We start from the raw sequence: 18,523 nt of genomic DNA, 5'->3' as shown, positions 1-18,523 counted from the left end.
GGAGGATTTTAAAAGCAATCTGGATAAATGTGTAAGGTGTGATGTAAGTATTGCTAATCCCACCTTGGCGTAGAAAAATGGACTAGGTGTCCTTGAGGTGTGTGTCAGCCGGCACTATTTCCTGTGACTCTAGGATATAGCCAAAGGATAGGTTAGGTGTTACACATCCACATCTGATGAAGTATAAGAAAAATAGCCTGTGATTTTCAGATGCAGAGGCACTGATTACTGAGCACAGAGGACAGCTTCTCCCTAGCTCACCTACAAGAACAGACAACATGGGCTTGGTGGTAGTCCCTGGCACAGCAGTCAAACTGTATAGACAGGACTGATTAGCCCATCTCTCCCCTACCTTACTGCTTCACAGTCTGACTTACGTCCCCTTTATAGCCTTCGTCTAGGCTTTGTGTCTCTAAAGCTGTTAGTAAAGGCAATTATCTAAATATAAATTACAGATGTACATCTTTGGGACAGTACACTCTGACTCAGAATCATCTTCATACTGCTCTGTCACGTTCTTCCACCTGCATCTAGATTGCATATTGAGTCATATTGACAGTGTAGCTGGCTATAAAGTAAGAGACCTTCAGTAGAGGATGTTTAAAAAAAAAATCTTGATTTTTCTCCAGTCTTTCAGAATGTGTGTACGAACTGGTATCAGATTGACTAGATTTTAGACAATATCACAGAGGTTTTGTATCATTTACATGATGCAGCACAGATGATGGACCAAGGACTGAAAGCTGCAGGAATCAGGTTGTACCACTGCTGTACGGTCACAGTCAATTCACTGTTAATCTTGCCTTGCCTCAGTTTCCCCATCTTTAAAACTGGGATGAGAAAAGTTGTCTGCCTCTCACAGGGAGTGGAATGAGCATAATCAGCAATTTAACAGCAGTTAGGAAATACAGTATGATATACCAATGTGGAGTTGTAGAGTATTCAGACCAGAGAACCCTTATTTGTAAGATCATTCTTAATGTTATGCTTTGTTATGCTTTATCAGTTATTATCAAATGTCAAAATGAGCCAAGTAATACAATGAAAAGTAAAGGGGAAGTGAGTTTTAATTGCTCTTTAACCAGCCCATTTTCAGCTTCCCACAAAAATATGGATCCCATGTGGCCATTGTCACAGCCCTGCCCCAAAGCTTTCTCAATATACAGGCAATTGCACCAGTTATGTGCTTGACAAGATTTTGGATGTACTTCTGTGCTGTTTCTCTGCTGTGCCTTGAGCTGCTGCTGTCCTTTCCATCTGTCACAAGCATGTCTTTCCTCTGTATTGCTGTAAGTACTGGTGAATGAAGTCAGGGACTGGCTACAATCAGGAGAAAATAGTAGAAGAGTACCAGTTAGGACCTTTAAGTAGCAAAACAAACAAACAAAACAAACCAGCCACATCATTATTTTAAAGCAGGGGATTGGCCATTCATACATCCTTTATGTTACATGTGATCACTAATCACCTATAACAGCCATATTTGAATAGCCCTTAAAAATGTCCCCTTACTTGCTTACCCCATGTTGCCACGTAAAGAATATGCAAGACAGTAGCTGAAGATTTCTTTGAGGACTGTGTTTAGGGTAAGACAACAGCCTGCCTAGTTTTATTTTTAAGCATTAAAAATCTCCCATAACAAAGCACGGAATGTACAGTGCTGGAAGAAACCCACTGCAGTAAGTCACAGGTGTACATTTCATGAGCAGGTGAAATGCACACAGCATTTGATAGAGAGCACTTATTCTTAAGGCGTACATTTTCAGTTCAGAAGCATTAGGTATTTAAGCAGCTGTGTATTCAAAGTAAGAAAACATCAGATTCCTTTTTCTCTTACATGCTTTTTGTAGGAGTGGCTTGATTTGCCGCTTGTTCCTGATGTTACTGAGATAAAAACAGAAGTAGGGAATTATCCTACTGTACGACATACGTTTGATCTTTATAGGGTTTTTGGGTTTGCTTTCTATGAAAGCTGCATTCCAAACAGCGCTTTCTGCTCATGAATATAGAATTATATTATTACTGTAAATGTAACATGTTATTTTACATTTTAATCGAGGAGCTGTTCTACCCAGGTAAGTGCCCATCAGCATTAGATGACACACAAAGCAGAGTGTCAAAACCTAATTTTCTAAGGCAAATGTTTAAAATCGCATATGTGCCTATTTTTGGATCAAAAACCCTTATCAAGCCGTACACTGGCTTTCCGAGCAAATACGAACGTGCAGACCATGGCAGTATGAATCATCAGCTTGCCTCTGATCAGAATTCAGGGTATATTGTAGTTTGTGTATCATACTAATTGAGTTTGGCTTTGCACCTGAAAGCACACACTTTGTTTTGACTGCATGGGAATATCATACAAGGAAAGACTTTTATATTTCAATGAAATTTACTCTACATTTGAGGAAATCATTAAGAGTAATTTTTTTCCTCAAGGCTGCTGCAAGCTTACATTTTGGTTCATGAGAGATGAATGTTATTCCTAAGACTAAAACCAGTATATCATTATTCTATAATATTTATGTCACAGTAGTACTTAGAGCCTCCTCTTGCTGTTCCTGTAAAATTCTTCCCAAATTCACTAAATCATAATAATCTCAAAAGTCACTATTTGCACATGCTTAGCAGATGGTTCCTAAGAGATGGCTGCTTAAACCACACTGTATTTAGCATGCTCAGTTTGGGGCTTTGCAATTGCTTTTTTTGGAAGCCAGGGGCTGCTCTGGTCCCTGGCAATTCTGGTAAGTTCAGGGAGATTGTTTACCTGGTTTTTTTTTTTTTTTTTATGCATCCTCCTCTGATATCATGGGAGGTGAATTAGTCTGACTGGAATGGAGAGGAACACAGGTGCATGGAGATATGGAAATCTGAGGAAGCTGATGGGGAATAATGGTGCAGAGGGTAACTGGGACCAGCAGGTGGGATATAACAGTAAGAGAGTGAATCCCAGGCTAGGGGGAACACATTACTTATAGGAGTGGAAAATGAACAGGGAGATGTGTCTGTAACCACCACCATACATCCCCCTCTTTGTATCCTGGGTCTCTTCTGTTGCCAGAGAAGAGTAGCGACAATCACAGTAAAGGCAGTGTTTCATCCTCCCTTGGAAAGTTTCCCTCTTGGCTTGTGAGGTCAAAGTCTGTATATTAAGAGTTCAGATCTGCCAATGGGTCCTCTGAGACAATACTGCATGCAGGAATTCATGTGGAGGAGGTGAAGCCATTAGCTTTAAAATCACACTCCCCTCCACTCCCTCCCCCGTTCCAGAATTTATATACAGATACATATTTAAAGAGCATTCAGGTTGCAGAGTCAAGCACTGAAATGTTCAGAAACACCTAATTTGAGATGCCAATATGACCTTAATTTGGCCTCAGTGTGCACACACATTTTACTTACATGGTAACACATTAGCTTTTTTTAGGATTAAGCCCTTCCTTTTTAGGTGTCCAGGATCAATCACGGAAGGTGTCAGAGTTGCATATGGAATGAGTCTGTTCCCTGGAGGCCAGACCCTGTGTCATTTGCTGTAGGTGCTGGAAGGAAGCTGTGACTGGAAAAAAGAGGAAAGATTCGCGAGTTACATAGCTGTATACCCTCTTGCAAATCAGATTTTGTCCTTGCTTCTCACTGCTATGTCTGACTGCCTGGGAACTCTGATACTTGAGAGCTGGGAAGCATGATTGTGTCTGGGTAAAAGTATAGGAGGAAAGGGCTTGAGTGGGGAAGAGCTGCAGTAAGGTAGGTGAACTCAGCCTTAGCTTCTGAAATTTGTTCTCTCTCTCCTTGTCAGGGTCTGAAGATCCTCTGAGTGAAAGAGAAAATCAAGATACGTGACACTAATCCCTGGGTCACTGATTTGCAGCCAGAGGTCCAGGTAGCTTGGAATGGCCTGGCCAGAGGTGAAACTGGCTGCAGCTTGAGAGAGGAGGAAAGGGAGAGGGATATGAGGAATGGCCAGGCTTTAGCACAATCAAGTTCACAGATGTGAGAAAAAAGGTAATGAGAAAGGGAAACCTTCAGTAAGGTGGAGTTCAGGGTCGAGAGAGAGTGCTAAGCTCCGCTGTCTCTTGGTAAAGCTTCGCAATTTCTTCCCATTTGCCATTGCTGAGGCTCTGCCACTTTCAGCGGTCATTGGGGATGCCACCAGCCCGCCCATGCACCAGCCACCACAGGCTGTAAACACGGATTACCTGGAAAAAAAGGTCGATTAGTTCTTGTAAAGAAAACAGTGCCTTCCATTTACACTGTCTGCGGCGTTGCAGATTCCCCTCGCCTCCAGTTCTTGGAAAGAGCCTGCGGAGCAGCTCGCGGGTGCAGCGGTGACGTGCTCGGCCAAATCCTGGCCCGGTGGTGGGGCAACATCCCCGCGTCTGCCGCGCTGGGGCGCAGGGCGTTGTCGCGCCCTATTTCCACATCAGATCCTGCGCCTTCCGCTCTTCCTTGCTCTCCTTACTCTGTCCTCGGTTTCCCTCTCCTCCTCCCCACACCGCCTCCCCTCAGACCCTGCTGTGGGCTCCCACTGCCTCCGCCGCCCCCTACCGCCGCGGGCCGTGCCCGCCTTCCCACAGACAGCGGGGAGCCCCGCGCGCTTCCCTTCGGGGGCAGACCAAAAGGCCAAAAAGGGGTGGCGGGCGGGGGAGGCGACCGCGGCGCCCGCCCCGCCGAGGAGGCCGCGGAGGGCGGCCGGGCAGCGGCGGCCACGGGGCGGCGGTGTTGCGCAGCTCTCCCGCGGGCTTAGCGGGGCCGGGCGGGGTCCAGGGCTGCGGCCCGGGCCGGTGGCGGGTCTGGCTGTGGCGCGGGGGCCGGCCCTGAGGGCCCTGCCCCGCCGGTGGATGGCCCCGCCGAGGCGCCGGCGCCCGGAGGCCTGACGGGGCCCAGGCGTCATTTCGTGGTGGCGGGGGTGCGTGGCGTCCCCTGCGGTGGCCCAGCCCTGCTCCCTGGGCCCAGCTGGCTGGCTCGGGCCAGCCGCGAGCGTCTTCCGCCTGGCTCCCGCCTCGGCCCCCACTCTGCATTCACGGGCATGGAAGTGATTCCCGATGCAGACAGCGCAGAGGAGCGCTGGCTGCCGGGCGATGCCTTCCTGCCTGCTCACGGCCGCCGGAGATCGGCAGGGGACCAGGCGCGGCCTCAGCGGCAGGCTGCGGCGCCAGCGCGGCTGTGGGACTTCTTGTGGCACGTTGGGAAAGCAAGTCAAAATCTCCGAATTGGACCCTTCAGCTCCTTAGCTGGAAAGGCAGGTGGTGTTGCTGGTGTGCGGCTGCATGAAGCGTGAGAGTATTACCCAGCCAGCATATCAAGCACCAAGCAATACAGTATTTCTACCCAAAAGAAGTGGCCAGGCTCTACTCTTCGGGGTTTTTTTTGCACCTTCCAGATACCAGTGGATACTGGTGCAGAGAAGAAAGGCAAAGCCAATGCCATGGAAAAGCAAGACAGAAGGTGTAAGCAGCTAGGGACAGCCCCGGTATCTCACTGAAGTGTAGGAAGTCAAAGCATTTCTCAGCAGCAGCAGCAGCAGCAGCAGCAGCAGCAGCAGTGTCTCTGAGCAAGTGTCAGAGTGTCTTGGCAACAGTACAAGATATCTGCAACTTTCCTTCACTTATGCAGAAAACACGTCATGTAGGCAGTGCGGTGGTGCGTGAACACAGCAGTGTAGGCTTGGTTTTGAAATACTTGCATCCAGAGCAAAGGCTTGTTTGGTTGGTGTAGAGAGATTGAAAATTTTGTGACAGAGGCTATGGCATTTCTCTCTCTGGCCATTAATTGGTTGTTACAAATCTGCAGTGCAGTCATAGTTCCCCCCCCCCCCCCCCTTCCCTCTCCTTCGAATTATTTATTCTAATAGTAGTATTAGTTTTAAGTAGCGTAGAACATGAACTAGTTTCTTTGGTAACCAAGTCGGTTACACACCCACACAAAGTTAGAATCTGCTAGGTGCAGACATTTTCCCTTTTAGAAAACATGTGGGTTTTGAAAACCACAGCAGTAGGGCAGTAGTATATGTTCTCAGGGAGTCATTCCAGAAAAAGTTCCGTGTACCATATGCAGATTTATACCTAAGTCCTGTTCTTTTGTTTATACGCATATATGGAATTTGAATATATTACCTATATATTGATTTATCCAGTGAATTCAGGATTATATACTTCTCTCTCATTCCAGTATTTCATCTTTCCCATTCTCCCCCTCACTCCTCCCCATTTGTAGAGAATAGGTGGCTGTGAAAGAGCATGCAGTAGAAATACCGCACATGTGAATAAGCTTGCAAATACGTGGTGCATTGCTTCTTACTTTATTTGGTGTAAGTAAAAATTTGCCCTGTTCCTTAATCTGCCGCTTGAAATTACAGAGGTGAACTGCAGTGGCTTTTGTAGATAGCTTCTTTTTAGGGATTTAAATATAAAAGTGGCCTTTGTGTTCTTAGTAGTTTTTTGAAAGCAAATAGGTACATGCAGGATTAAAATTCATTTGTCAATATGAATTGTAACAATTAGTGTGACTAATAATCCCTGCCATATTGTCTTGATCACGATCAGTAATTTAGTCTATAGCAGAAGCTTGGAGACTTCTATTGCACTTTCTCTAGTGACACGTCAAATCCCCACAAAATCAAAACACGTAAGTTTTTAAACTTACTTCCCTTGTTTGTGTATCTGAGGCAAGATGGCACTAGTACCTGAGAACTGAAAGGTAGCCATAAACAGAGGCTGAACCTGACAAGGCCATTTCATTGTTCTTGTCTGAATGAAGTGTTAAAAAGGAAACTAAATAGGGAAGAGTGAATTAGAAGGTTTTACTTTCTTTCCTTTCCTGTTCTGAAACATCAGTCATAAAACAGAATAGTAGGTATGTTTTTAGTTAAATATGTTCTTTATGCTAATGTGATGCCTTTTAACTGCAGTTCTTCCACAGTGGGAAAAGCCTGACACAAATACAGAGAGCACCTGAAAGGACTCTTATGCAGTACTTGTTATTTCGTAACACCCTTTCCTGCGCTACAACAAAGTACATAACATGCTGTGCAGTTTTGCACTAGAAAGCTGGAAAGGTTGCATTTCCTAGTTTACAGGAGCCTGGTGAAGATTGAGCTGGGTCATGTGCAGTAACCACTTTTTATAGTACTGCATAGTTAAAATTTAATCCATTATAAATAAAAGGTAATGAAAACATTAGCTGGAAGAAAAGCCTGTCTTGAAGAAAACAGACACATACTGCTATCCTCTTCTGGGTCACTTATGTCATCCTATGGCCATATCACTTTCTTAAGCCTGCAGGGAACATTTCCCTCCAGGCTTCTGCACATTCTGCTGTCTCCTCCTGGTGCCAGACACAGTCCTTTCTGCAGCACCTTTCTCAGGCGCTTCCTGTCTCTCATTGCCATAGAGACAGAGTGTGTCTATTAGAGACACCGCAGAGATGTGCTCACTCAAACTCAGGGATGGCTGGAGAAGACAGACCACGAGCAGAGCTGTACGCTTAAGGTGCTGTGGTGAGGATTTTGCGGCCAGGTCCTGATCCGTGGAGCTGCTTCAGTACAGAAGGGCAACAGGCTCCAGAAAGGCTTTCAGCAGGTGAAATGAGCTCATGGGGTGCAGCCAAAAGGCTTAAGGAGCTCATTCCCAATGCCCTGGGTTATCTGAACCATGGCCTAACTATTTCTGCTAAAGATGATGCACAGCATTATTTCATATTCTCAGTAATAACCAAAATGCTGCATAGAGCAGGAAGGCTGGGCTTGTAATACAGGAGCTAAGCAAGAACTCAGGTCAGCCTTGATTCCTGCCTCTGGCCCAGTGTTCCTGTGTGATCCTGACCAAATTGCCTCCCTTAGTTTCTTCTCTTCAGTACATGGGTATAATTTTCTTTTCCCCCTTTGTAGGATAAGTGGGAGCCTATGGCCATCATCCAACCTAATTTCCATGCACATTTCCATGCACTGTCCAGTCACTTCCACATTTGCTCCAGAGCAGGCCTATTGCAGCCCCTGAGCAATTCAGCAAGCCTGAGCACCTTTGGTGCCTTGCTGTGGGCATGTAGTCTCCTGCATCCTGTTTGGAGAGGCAGGCTCCAGGCGAGGTACCTCAAAGCATGGTCCCTCACCAGGTATCCTACTTCTTGCTTGTAGTAATTAATGTTGGCACTATGGGTGTAAACTGCAGTTGGAGTCACAGGAATGTAGGTGCAAAATACGTGGTGACAGTGTTTACTGGGTGTAAGCCTCTGCTTGGTCCCAAACATGAAGTAGCACCACTACTGTAGTAGGAGTGTATATGGTTACTCTTACGGTGAGCAGCAGCTATGGGGCAGAATGTTGTTTCTGCTGAGCTGGTGCATGCCCTCTCCCGTGCTTCCATGTGAGAGTAGTGGGAAAGAAATAGAAAGAAATAGGGAGCAGAGTGAATCATCCATCCCACCCCCCCACCCCCCACCTTCCCCAGCTGGCCACTGCACTGGGGGAGCTGGGGCAGCACACTGCATCAGGGACAGACCCAGAACATGTAGCATGTCTATGGGCAGGCGCCTGGTGCAAAGACCCTTGGTCCTGTGCTGGCCAAGCAGTGTCCCCGGATGGTAAGACAAGGTTAACAAACATGCACTCAGGCTAATAAAGCTTGACTCTCAGTGGGGCTAATTAGCTTCTATACAGCAACACGGCAAAATGAGTAGCAGCTCTGCAGCTAAATCACTGGGCACAGTGGCATGCAGAGCTGCTCTGCTTTCCTTGACTGCTTGGGAGAATCTTCGGCTCATGCAGCAGAGGTAAAGCCACAAGGACAAGGGATGCAGCTGCCGGTAAGGAGTTGAGGTACAAAAGTGGTATATCCATCATTACAGTTGTGTCTGTAATGATAGCTAAAAATAGCAAAGGCCATCATTTCCAGATACAGTTTCATATTGATATTCTAACACTTTCAGCCCCGGTTAGCCCTATTTTCCTGCTCTTTCTTCTTTTCTCTATGTCTTCATGAAATACATCTTAGTCCACAGCAGCCCTTAAAAATGTGTAAGAGTATGTTAGCATGTGGGCTGCAGTAAGCACTACTGTTATTACTGGGAAGAGAAACCAGCTTGTAAGAAAACTTGTTGTTAGCTGTGCAAAGAAGCTCAAAAGAACCTGCGCCTACAAGGTGAATGAGTATGCAAACTGCCGAGGGATGTCTGGGGAGGGAATAAGTTGCCCAAAAAAGGAAGTGATGGGGGACAGTTCCCCAGATTTTATGCTCCCAACCTTCCATTGTGAATTAGCACCCAAAACTCATCATATGGCCCTCATTTAGAAAAGCTCCAGTGTGAGCATTTATTACTTCTGGGTTTGTGTGTACATGCTTACATTTGCTTGTTTACTCAAACCACAGGTGTCCCCACCTTGAATGGAAGGGATGGAGGACGTGGGTCACCTACCCGCAGTGTGTGGAAATCCTTCTGCATATCTGGTCCCTGGGTCAAACCTGGGTTTCCTTTTATTTGGAGTCTCAGTGTTTAGGTTGCCAAACAACACCAGCTCTGAAGTAAAAGTGCCTAATGCCACAAAGGCCTTATAAAAGCTTTACATTGCTTTCATCAAAACTTGGATTAAGCTCATAATAATGGCCTTCATGTGCTGCAAATACATTAACACACTTCTCTGAGACAGAGCCTGCTTCCATTATGCTGGTTCCTGTGGCACACAGGAATTATTGCCTACCAGAGAAGTGTTAAGTGAAATGTCACCAGGGGATTATCACGTCCCTTTCCCTCATGGTTTTGCTAAACTGAGCAGGAGAAGAGGAGCTCCCACGGCCACGCTAGGAAGCCTTGAGGAGGAACCCTGGTTTGTGCTTTGTTTTTAATTTTTTATTCAATAAGAAGGGAAGAAACATTGTTTTGCTGTATGTTTTTCTGGTGTGAAGACCTGGCCTTCTACAGCTCATTTCCAACACTTCTAGCTGCCTTTGTGGAAAACATAGCATCACGCAGGAAGATTCACCTGATGTGAGGGTCTCCGTCTCCCCATTTCCCCGCATGCTCCAAACACATCTCCAATAGGGTTTTACTGTCCATACATTGCTTACAAGAACCAACTGTAAGTTTAGTTGCTTGTACCTTTTGAGTTCATTGTATTCCTCGTCTGCCAGCCTTTGCTGCTAGCACAAGCAAAGGTTTTTTGACCTTCGTGTCTTTTTCTTAGCCTGGTCACCCTCATCTTCCCTAAGATTAATGTGCTGTACTGTGAACTCTGGTTATTATTCACTGTGATTATTGCCTAACTGTGATTTATGCAAGCTGGTGTCACCTCAGAGGAGGTGTATGTACTCCCTAGTTTGTGTACACACACAGTTGATGGCAAGATGAAAATTGCTTGACGTGTTGATATTTTATGATGTTAGATGGGTACATCCTGGAACGTATTTCATTTGTGTGATGCTGTAGTAGCAGGTGATCATAAGATATTTTCTACAGCTAATACAATGCCTGGGACAAAGATACACAGGTTTAGGCAGTGATAGATTAAAAACTAATTGTGGTGCAATGCTGATGCCAGTTTAAAAGGTTAAACATTGAAAACAGCATTTGAGGTTTTCAAGCTTCTGTCATAGCAGTCCTGCCTTGGCCAAGCTGAAGGGCTTGCCTCCTCTTTATTTTGCATTTTGCCTTGTGCTCCCAAACACACAAGGCACCCGATGTATAGAAGCAAAGGTGCAGCCCCTGCCTGGGGAGGGCCCTGGGCAGGGCACAGGGTGAGCAGTCACGGCCAGGGGCTGGGGAGGGCACTGTGAGCCGCTGCACCACTCGTGCCTGCCAAATACGGTACCTTTTCTTGCCCTGAGAAAGTATTATCTAGTCTTTGTGAGAGAAATTAAAATCATAAGCAGGCAAATAGAAGCAAGGGAGGAGAGAAAGGGAGTTGGGGAAAGCAAGGATAACACCATTTCTCACTGTAGCATGAATGTATCTTGGGGTCCATTTAATTGCAGCCTTTCCTCCTCCCTGTCTGTACCTTTCAACTTCCTCTCCAGACAACTTTCGTGGCAATGGGAGTGAGGCAAGGGAGATGCTTTGGGAGCAAACTGAATATAAAGAAGCATGTGGAGCAAAACACAAGAGCTTGGGAAGAGGCACCAGGTGTAGGGACACAAACAGGCAGATGTCCTGGGGTAGGTCCGCAGCTGAAGGTGACTTTCAAGTAATGCACATAAAGTCCTCAATCGAGACCTTTCCAGAATTGTGGCCAGGCATACTTTATTGAGGAAAAATTAAGGATATTTAGGTTGGAGGTGTTGACAAAGCAGTGGTGGTGGTGGCTGCAGAAAAGCTCCACGTCACAGAGGAGGCAAGGAGGTGATGTGTGGTTCCCACGCTGCTGAAGCTGGGGAGTTTGAACTTGGCACCCATAGGGTGGAGGAAATCGTCTGCTTGTCGAGTTGCAGAACCAACACCTAGAAAACTTTGGCTTCTTGTAAGGCCTCCTGTGAGAGACTTTATTTTCTGTGACTCAGCTTCCATAACTGCTAAAGAGAACAACAGTGCATTTATCAATGTCATGGGAGTCAGCGCATCAGTGCTGGAAAATTGCTGTGAGGTCTTTGGATGGACAGAACCATGAAAAGTACTTTAGTCAAAGGATCATCGTAAAAACACTTAGCCTGGTATCTTACCATTTATGTTTTAAAACAGTTATTCTTAATACCGTGTTCTGCAGAATGAGCTACTGTTGCTATTAATTTAAAAGTGACTTGCAATGTCTTTTCTGGTTTTGTGACTTAAAAAATGCCTGCTTTGTTTTGCTTGCTGGCTTCTTTTTAAAAAAAGAAATAATTTGCCTTTCTTTTTTTGATTTCATGTTTGGGAGATGTAATGTTAGAGCTCGATGAAAATTGGAGGGTTTTTTTTCTAACATTAACTTTTATCCAGCCAAGAAAAAAAACGTTGAATTATCAAAATTTAAAAAAATAAATTCTGATAGGGAAACAATGAAATGGGCATATAAAACACTTTCTGAATGACAGTTTTTCTAAATTTTGTAGGCTATTGAAAATGGTACTGTCATTATTTTGCCCCAATTGGAGCCAAATGTAGGTCTTGCAAGTAGTAGGAGAAGGCTATTTTGTAACAGGGGAGATGAGTCTGCTCAGGAAAACTGGCCCAACCAAGGGTGGGGCATGGACCTATAGCTCGCAGCAGGGAACTGCACCATTACAGTGAAATCCAGCCAAACTGCTTCTAAACATAAGCATTTTGTGTCAAAATAAAATATTTACATCTGAACGGGACTACCTAAAACAAGATACTTTTAAAATTTTCTCTGGTTAGTGAAAAAAAAACAGTAGCATCAGATATCCTCCTCCCCACCAGTATTTTATTATGTGGGAGATGCACTATCCGCTGAAAAATCTTTCCAATATAAAGTTTCTAGTCCAATTCTATGTAGGATGAATCCAAAATACAGTGGGTGTAGTGACTGTCTCTTAACCCCTGCCATACTTTAACGTATTTGTTAGTCGCTACTGAGATTAAGCGTGTTGTGAAATGTTAGCTATTTGATAACATGGAAGGATAATGTTATGAGAAGCATTCTGCTAAATTAGTAAGTTTGTGTTTCAGTGAGAAGTATTTTAATACGTTACCTTACTCTTCCTATAATTTGTTCAAATTAAGTTGGATTTAATATTGTGTGGCAGATAGAACTGTCAAGTTAGGCCTATACAACAAGACGTGAGAGTTCAGATACATATGTATGTGATATACTCCTATATTTAAGAGAATTCTGTTAAATTTTAAAACCCAGATTTTGGCCACCTGATATGATACAACACACTAAAAAAATCTGAATTCTAATTCTACTTGCATGTCATTGCTGAAAAACCAGAAGGAAAAAGTGGTATGACACCTAGAGTATACCTATAATGATTTCATTTGCTGCAGAGTCATCCATCAACAAAACAGTAACTAGCCAACCCTTTTGTCAACAGAGCACTATTAAATTCATCATTTAAGTTGGTAGGTAAACAAGAGAGTTAATGAACCAGAGACAAGTTGGTCATGATGAACAAGGAATATAGGGATTCTGCATTGCCTTCTCCCTTGTTCATCCTTTCATACCTGTGCTATTTTGATTTGGCACCAATTTTACTCCTGTTTTACACTTGTCTTGCACAGCAGTAAATAATTACACAAAGATGAAGACAACTGCAAATCAGGCTTGCCATATTTCACAGAGCAAATTGCAGGAACTGTAGTTAGGACTCCTTAGGTGCTTGCCCTGGTTTTGCAAATCACATGCTATGTGACCTTGGGAAATTAACCTTTCTGTGTTTCTGTTTATCTAACTGTGCTACCTCCCCAGTGTTACTAGGCTTAATTTATCAATCACTCAGTACGGTCTTGTAAAATATTTTGAAATCTCTGCTGAAAGAGACCAGGTAAGTGCAGAATAGTATTTAGAAGGATAATTCACCTATTAAGCTTGGTTTGTAGCTTCTTTGATTAGGTTTTATCAACAGAAATTGATCCAAAATATTTAACAAGTAGAGCTAGAGAAAACCAGGAGAGGGTTATCATGGATCATGGATATTTAAAAAGATGAAAAATTTCAAGAAGTGCTTAATGGGTCTCTTTAGGCATGATATGACACTGAGTCTTTCAAACAAGCTTAAATAAATTAATATTTTCATTAATATACATTACTCAGCAAGGTATTCTCAATGTTTTTAGCTTGCAAGCCAACCATGAAAAAGCAGGAAGATTTTAAAAAAATATCTGTAAATAAAGCTAGTCAGAAAAGACAATTTCCAGGTTTTCTTCTTATCTTTTAAATTAAAAGTTTTAGTCACCTCAAAGAGAAGTAGAATTTTCAAGGTACTTGTCTGATCTCATGCATTTCTGTGACTGTAAGGTTTAAGACTGCAAGTCCGCACTTGGAGTAGGCAGAAAAGCTTTTTTGCCAGAATTTCCTTCTTGGATATAGGAAATCGCCTTCATAGAATCGAATTTTCTAATGAAGATGATTATTTTTGGTCAGAAAAATTCCTCTCTAGACTACTCTGTAAAAAATAATAAACTATAAACTCTGTCCGAAGTTTCGTGCACTGGAAGCTATCCTTTGCTCTCCTTACACCGTCACAAACTGGGAGGGTTTTGCAATGGCTGCTTCAAGGTTTACACCAGAGAAAGTGAGAGCAGCTGGAAAACTAACCCCAAAGTCCCAGGTGCCAAGGGAAAGCACAGCAGAAACTAGAGACATGACAAATGTATGAAGCAATGTGCCGGTGTAAAGGCCACTTTTTCTGTTTACTGGAAGAGCACCCCAGCATTAGTGGGGAGGAAAAGAGCAGAGCACTTTGCAGATAGCTTGTTGGACATGTTATATTGTAAACAGATAACAAGGAAGGAAAAATGGATACGCAGCCGTCAGGGAAGGTAGCCATAGACGTTGAAAAAACTAATATTTTATAATGAAGAAAGGTTTGGAGATATATGTATTGTATATAAAATGACTCAAGACATGATGTTAAGACTGCATATTACAGAATCACAGAATCACAGAATCACTAAGGTTGGAAAAGACCTGTAAGATCATCAAGTCCAACCATCGACCAAAAAACCCCACAAAACAAAACAAAACAAAACAAAAAAAAGCACAAACAAAAAACCACACCACACACCACCATGCCCATCAAGCCACGTCCCACAATGCCACGTCCACACGTTCCTTGAATTGTTTCATTTAGAAATCAATCCTGCATGCTAAATAGCTCTGGTAACATCTTTTCTTTCCTGATTATCAGGGCATTTTTCCCTCTTCTGAAGGCACAGCACTGAAAAAAAAAATCCCTTATTTTGCTTATTGCAATGCATATTCTAGGATTTGGAGAACGTGCTTCTCCACCCAGGGAGAATAGCCGGGAGCCCAGCTCGATGCCAGGCTCAGGCTGCTGACTTAGCTTTTCTTCAGCGATCACTGCAGCCCTTTTGCCTCCTACTCCCATCCCGAGCTGCAAATTAGTAAGGCTTTTTCTCCTGCCAGCTGCAAAGAAAGAAAGCAATTGAAAGAGTGTCATACCTATGCTGAAATACTTGGGAAGGGCTGGCATATTATGGGATAGGAGGGTCATAACAGTGCATAGGTGTAAGAAGATAAATTGATGTGAGAGTGATTTTTGCAGTTTGCTCATTCTTAAGCTGAAGGCACATCTTTATCTTTACATCTGTTCTGGAAACATCGTGGTTTATTTGTCTTTAGCAGGAGCTTAATTTTGTCTGATTTCAAGTGAGTGTTTTCAAGCCCAGCAGATGAACGTCTGATTCTCCACCGCCTCACGCTTTGAGTAGTCACTCAAGTTCGCGGAAAGCACCCCTTTGTGCTGCCAAATCTGATCCTGCCGTTCACCACTGTGGCAGCATTTCTGTCTGGAGTATGGACACCACCTTGTTTTTCATTCTGCAAGGCAAAGAAGGCTCAGACCTGTGATAGCAGTCACAGTTATGGTACTGCTCTGTCCTCAGTATGGCATAACTTCATGTTTTTCATCTTTTTCCTCTGAGTGGGGTGAAAAGTGTGGTTCAACTCTGTGTGAACTTTTGTTCAACCATCACTAAGTCTGGTTTAGGGGGTACAAGTTAAAGTCTCTCATACTTTCTTTGAGGGTACAAGCTTATTAGGGAGAGGTGCTGATAAAGACCGTCCTTACAAGTTAGAAGCTTCTGAGCGTTGTTGCTACTGGGCTGCTACATTTGCCTTCTTAGAGCGCCCGGTATTATCACACCTAGGCGACTGATTGTCATATCTTGAGTGATTAGTGTATCCTGAGTGGTTGAACACAGGCAATTTCTTCTGTTGTATGGCTGTTCAATATAGGTGACAGCAGAGGCCTGAATTTCCATGGAACGAATGCCCTTCTCCTCTATTAGCAGACCCAGAATGAGATAACTTTGCCGGTGGAGCAATGGTGTCCGGGAGCACAGCGTCAGGCCTGATGAGTCACCCTGCTCTCCCTAAGCGGCTTGCGCACCGTTCCAGGGTCCCTTACGCAGCGTTAATAATGCTAGCACGGGGGAAGTTGCTGTCTTGCTGGCTAACACTCCACTTTCTTTTCAGGACTCGGCTCATCATTACACCAAGAAGTTGTAGGAAGCAAAACCCTTTGAAAAAAAAAATTATTCATCAATAGTTTATACATTGGTTGTTGAATAAATTATTTGTGAGCATCACTGCACTGCTCTGTGTAGAAGAGTTATAAGCTCCTGGCTTTGCTTACTAAGTTCTGGCCAAGCTTTCCTTGGTCGTTTTCACTCTCTTTGGCATTTCCTTTTTCCATTGCTTTATTCATAACGCGGTGATTTTTATCGCTCTCTGCTCAGTAATAATGTGGTTCCTATCCTTCTTGCAAGAAGAAATTTCTTATTCTTTTTATTACACATAATCATTCTTTCCTTAATTTATAGCATGTCATGTATTATTCAGTGACATCTCTTGGCTCTGATTACAGGTTCTATATAATCTTACACACTTCAAAAATGATTGTTTAAATTACAATAAAATAATATCCAGCTCATTTATCTGCTGAATTTGTCTTTCATTTGCAGTTATCGGGGCCAATGTTTTATACAAAAGAACTTTCTTCAGGAGCCTTGAAGAGAGGTGGAGCTAATGTGCCGGGATTCCTTGAGAAACAGAAAGGAAGAGCCGTAGGGAGCACTGCCTGCCTGGGGGGAAAGATGTTGAGGTTTGGAGAGAAATGGCACAGAACCTGTAAATCATGGGAGGCCTGAACCAGGGTACATTGAAGACAGTGGGACCAATGTCAACTGATGTCAAATTGTGATCTCAGCAGGTTTTAAAATTCTTCTGAAAGTGGAAAACTTAATTAAGCATTCTTGGCCTTCTTACCACCTACAGACAGACTCAGACCTCAGCCTAAGGGACACGTGAACACTGGGACCCTCCTGCGTCCATCCCTCTGCTCTCCTCTGGTGGCCTGAGCCAGCAAGAGCCAAGTGTGGTTTGGTTTGGTTTGGTTTGGTTTGAGATGGGAAGAAGACTCGTACAGGTAGTAGGGTCAATGGAGGGGACCTGCTTTTAGGAAGTGGAGAAATGAGGAGGAGCTTGAAAAGCTGCTTTTCCTTGACCCTGATGAAGTTAATTTTCACACTGTTTCACAAGATCAGTGAAATCATCTGTGCTGTGGTATTTCCCCATCAATCCAGATACAAATTAATTTTATTAATAGTTAAGTATTGCGGTAGTGTTATGCAAACCCTGTTGGAAACTGGGCTTCTGTTGTTTTTAGCAGTGGACACACACAGAGGACAGCATACCTGCTCCTTTTAACTGCTAGTTTTAGCCAAAACTTGCTCGTCCTTCTATTTATCCTTTTCCTATGTATTTAGAATATCGCTGGTCCTCTCCTGAATCCCAGCTACCTGCTTTCTCTCTGAGAGAGAGAGAGAATTTCCTGCTGTGCTGTTGAACAAACAATAAACCACAGTGCAATTGCACCTAGACTAAATCCTGGAATAAAGCTACTAGAAGTATCCAGGCTTTTCCCTTGCTTTGGGAAGGCCCAGTGACTCAAGGGAGGAGACCTTTGAGTGGGTTTTCAGAGCACTGTTAGGACTGAGTGCAATTGATGGGAATTATGTGTCTAAGCTGGCTACCCCTTCATCTCCCTGATCCTTATGAAATAATGCAAGAAGTCCTTATGAACTCACCTTGTTTCCCAGAAAGATCTATTTTTTTCTTGCTCTTTCAGTCTACCTCCACTTCAGATAAGGCTGCTGGATGCTCCTGTAGCTGGTTCAGTTCCTCTGGCCACCTCTATGTTTGGCAGGAGCTGTTTCATTCAAAAATAGGCATATTTCCTTCACGCCTCAGCCCTCCTCCCAACCAGCTTCAAGTTCAGATACCTTGAAGGGAACACAAATCCTGCCCAGGAATTAATTTTTTCTAACTTTGTCTTCTCAAGCTACATCTAGGTCCTGACACGCTGGGCAGGTATAGAAATTTCGTATCTTGGGACCATTTCTAACTCATACTGTAAAAGCGGAATGGCACATACCAAGGAGAGAGCGTGTCTCTTCCAGGGTTACTTCAGTCTGCTACAAAGATACTGCTGCTGTGTGATTTTTGGCCAGATGTCCATATTTCAGCTTCAGCTTTCTCACTGTTGAGGGAGAGGGAAGGTGCTGGGTATCCGTGCGTGGTCTGAGCCCCTCAGCTTATCCTTTTTGCACTCACTTGGGTTAGGTGCGGGGTCAGCTGCAGTGGGTGACTCCTCCCCAGCTAGCGTTCCCAGGATGGCACAGAAACCACTTCTAACATGAAATCAGTTCCTATTAGCAAAACTGCTCACTGGAAGCTTTCATTTACACTCCCAATGCCGGGAAAAATAGCACATTTCTTACCCTCCTCACACAGACAGTTCCTACAAGCTCTATCTTCAAATAAAAGTAAGGGAGGTTTTTTTGTTGTTGCTTTTCGTTGAAGATTCCTGACTGAAAACCTGCAGTACCCACTCTTCTCCCTGGTTAGGATCCAGCA

General features: G+C 44.0%; 1 long non-coding RNA gene across 1 annotated transcript; it reads right to left on the bottom strand.

The window, feature by feature from the left end:
• Positions 1 to 1,077: 1,077 nt before the first annotated feature.
• Positions 1,078 to 4,420, bottom strand: LOC132318548 (uncharacterized). The gene is made up of 3 exons (XR_009484333.1): positions 4,197 to 4,420; positions 3,403 to 3,556; positions 1,078 to 1,320 (listed from the first exon to the last, which is right to left on the bottom strand). It is a non-coding gene; the product is annotated as an uncharacterized LOC132318548 (long non-coding RNA).
• Between the last annotated feature and the right edge of the window lie 14,103 nt (positions 4,421 to 18,523).

This window comes from Gavia stellata, chromosome 1 (assembly GCF_030936135.1).
Source record: "Gavia stellata isolate bGavSte3 chromosome 1, bGavSte3.hap2, whole genome shotgun sequence".
NCBI classification, from domain to species: Eukaryota; Metazoa; Chordata; class Aves; order Gaviiformes; family Gaviidae; genus Gavia; species Gavia stellata.
Note: the sequence above shows the minus strand (reverse complement) of the source record. Positions and strands in the feature narration are given on the sequence as shown.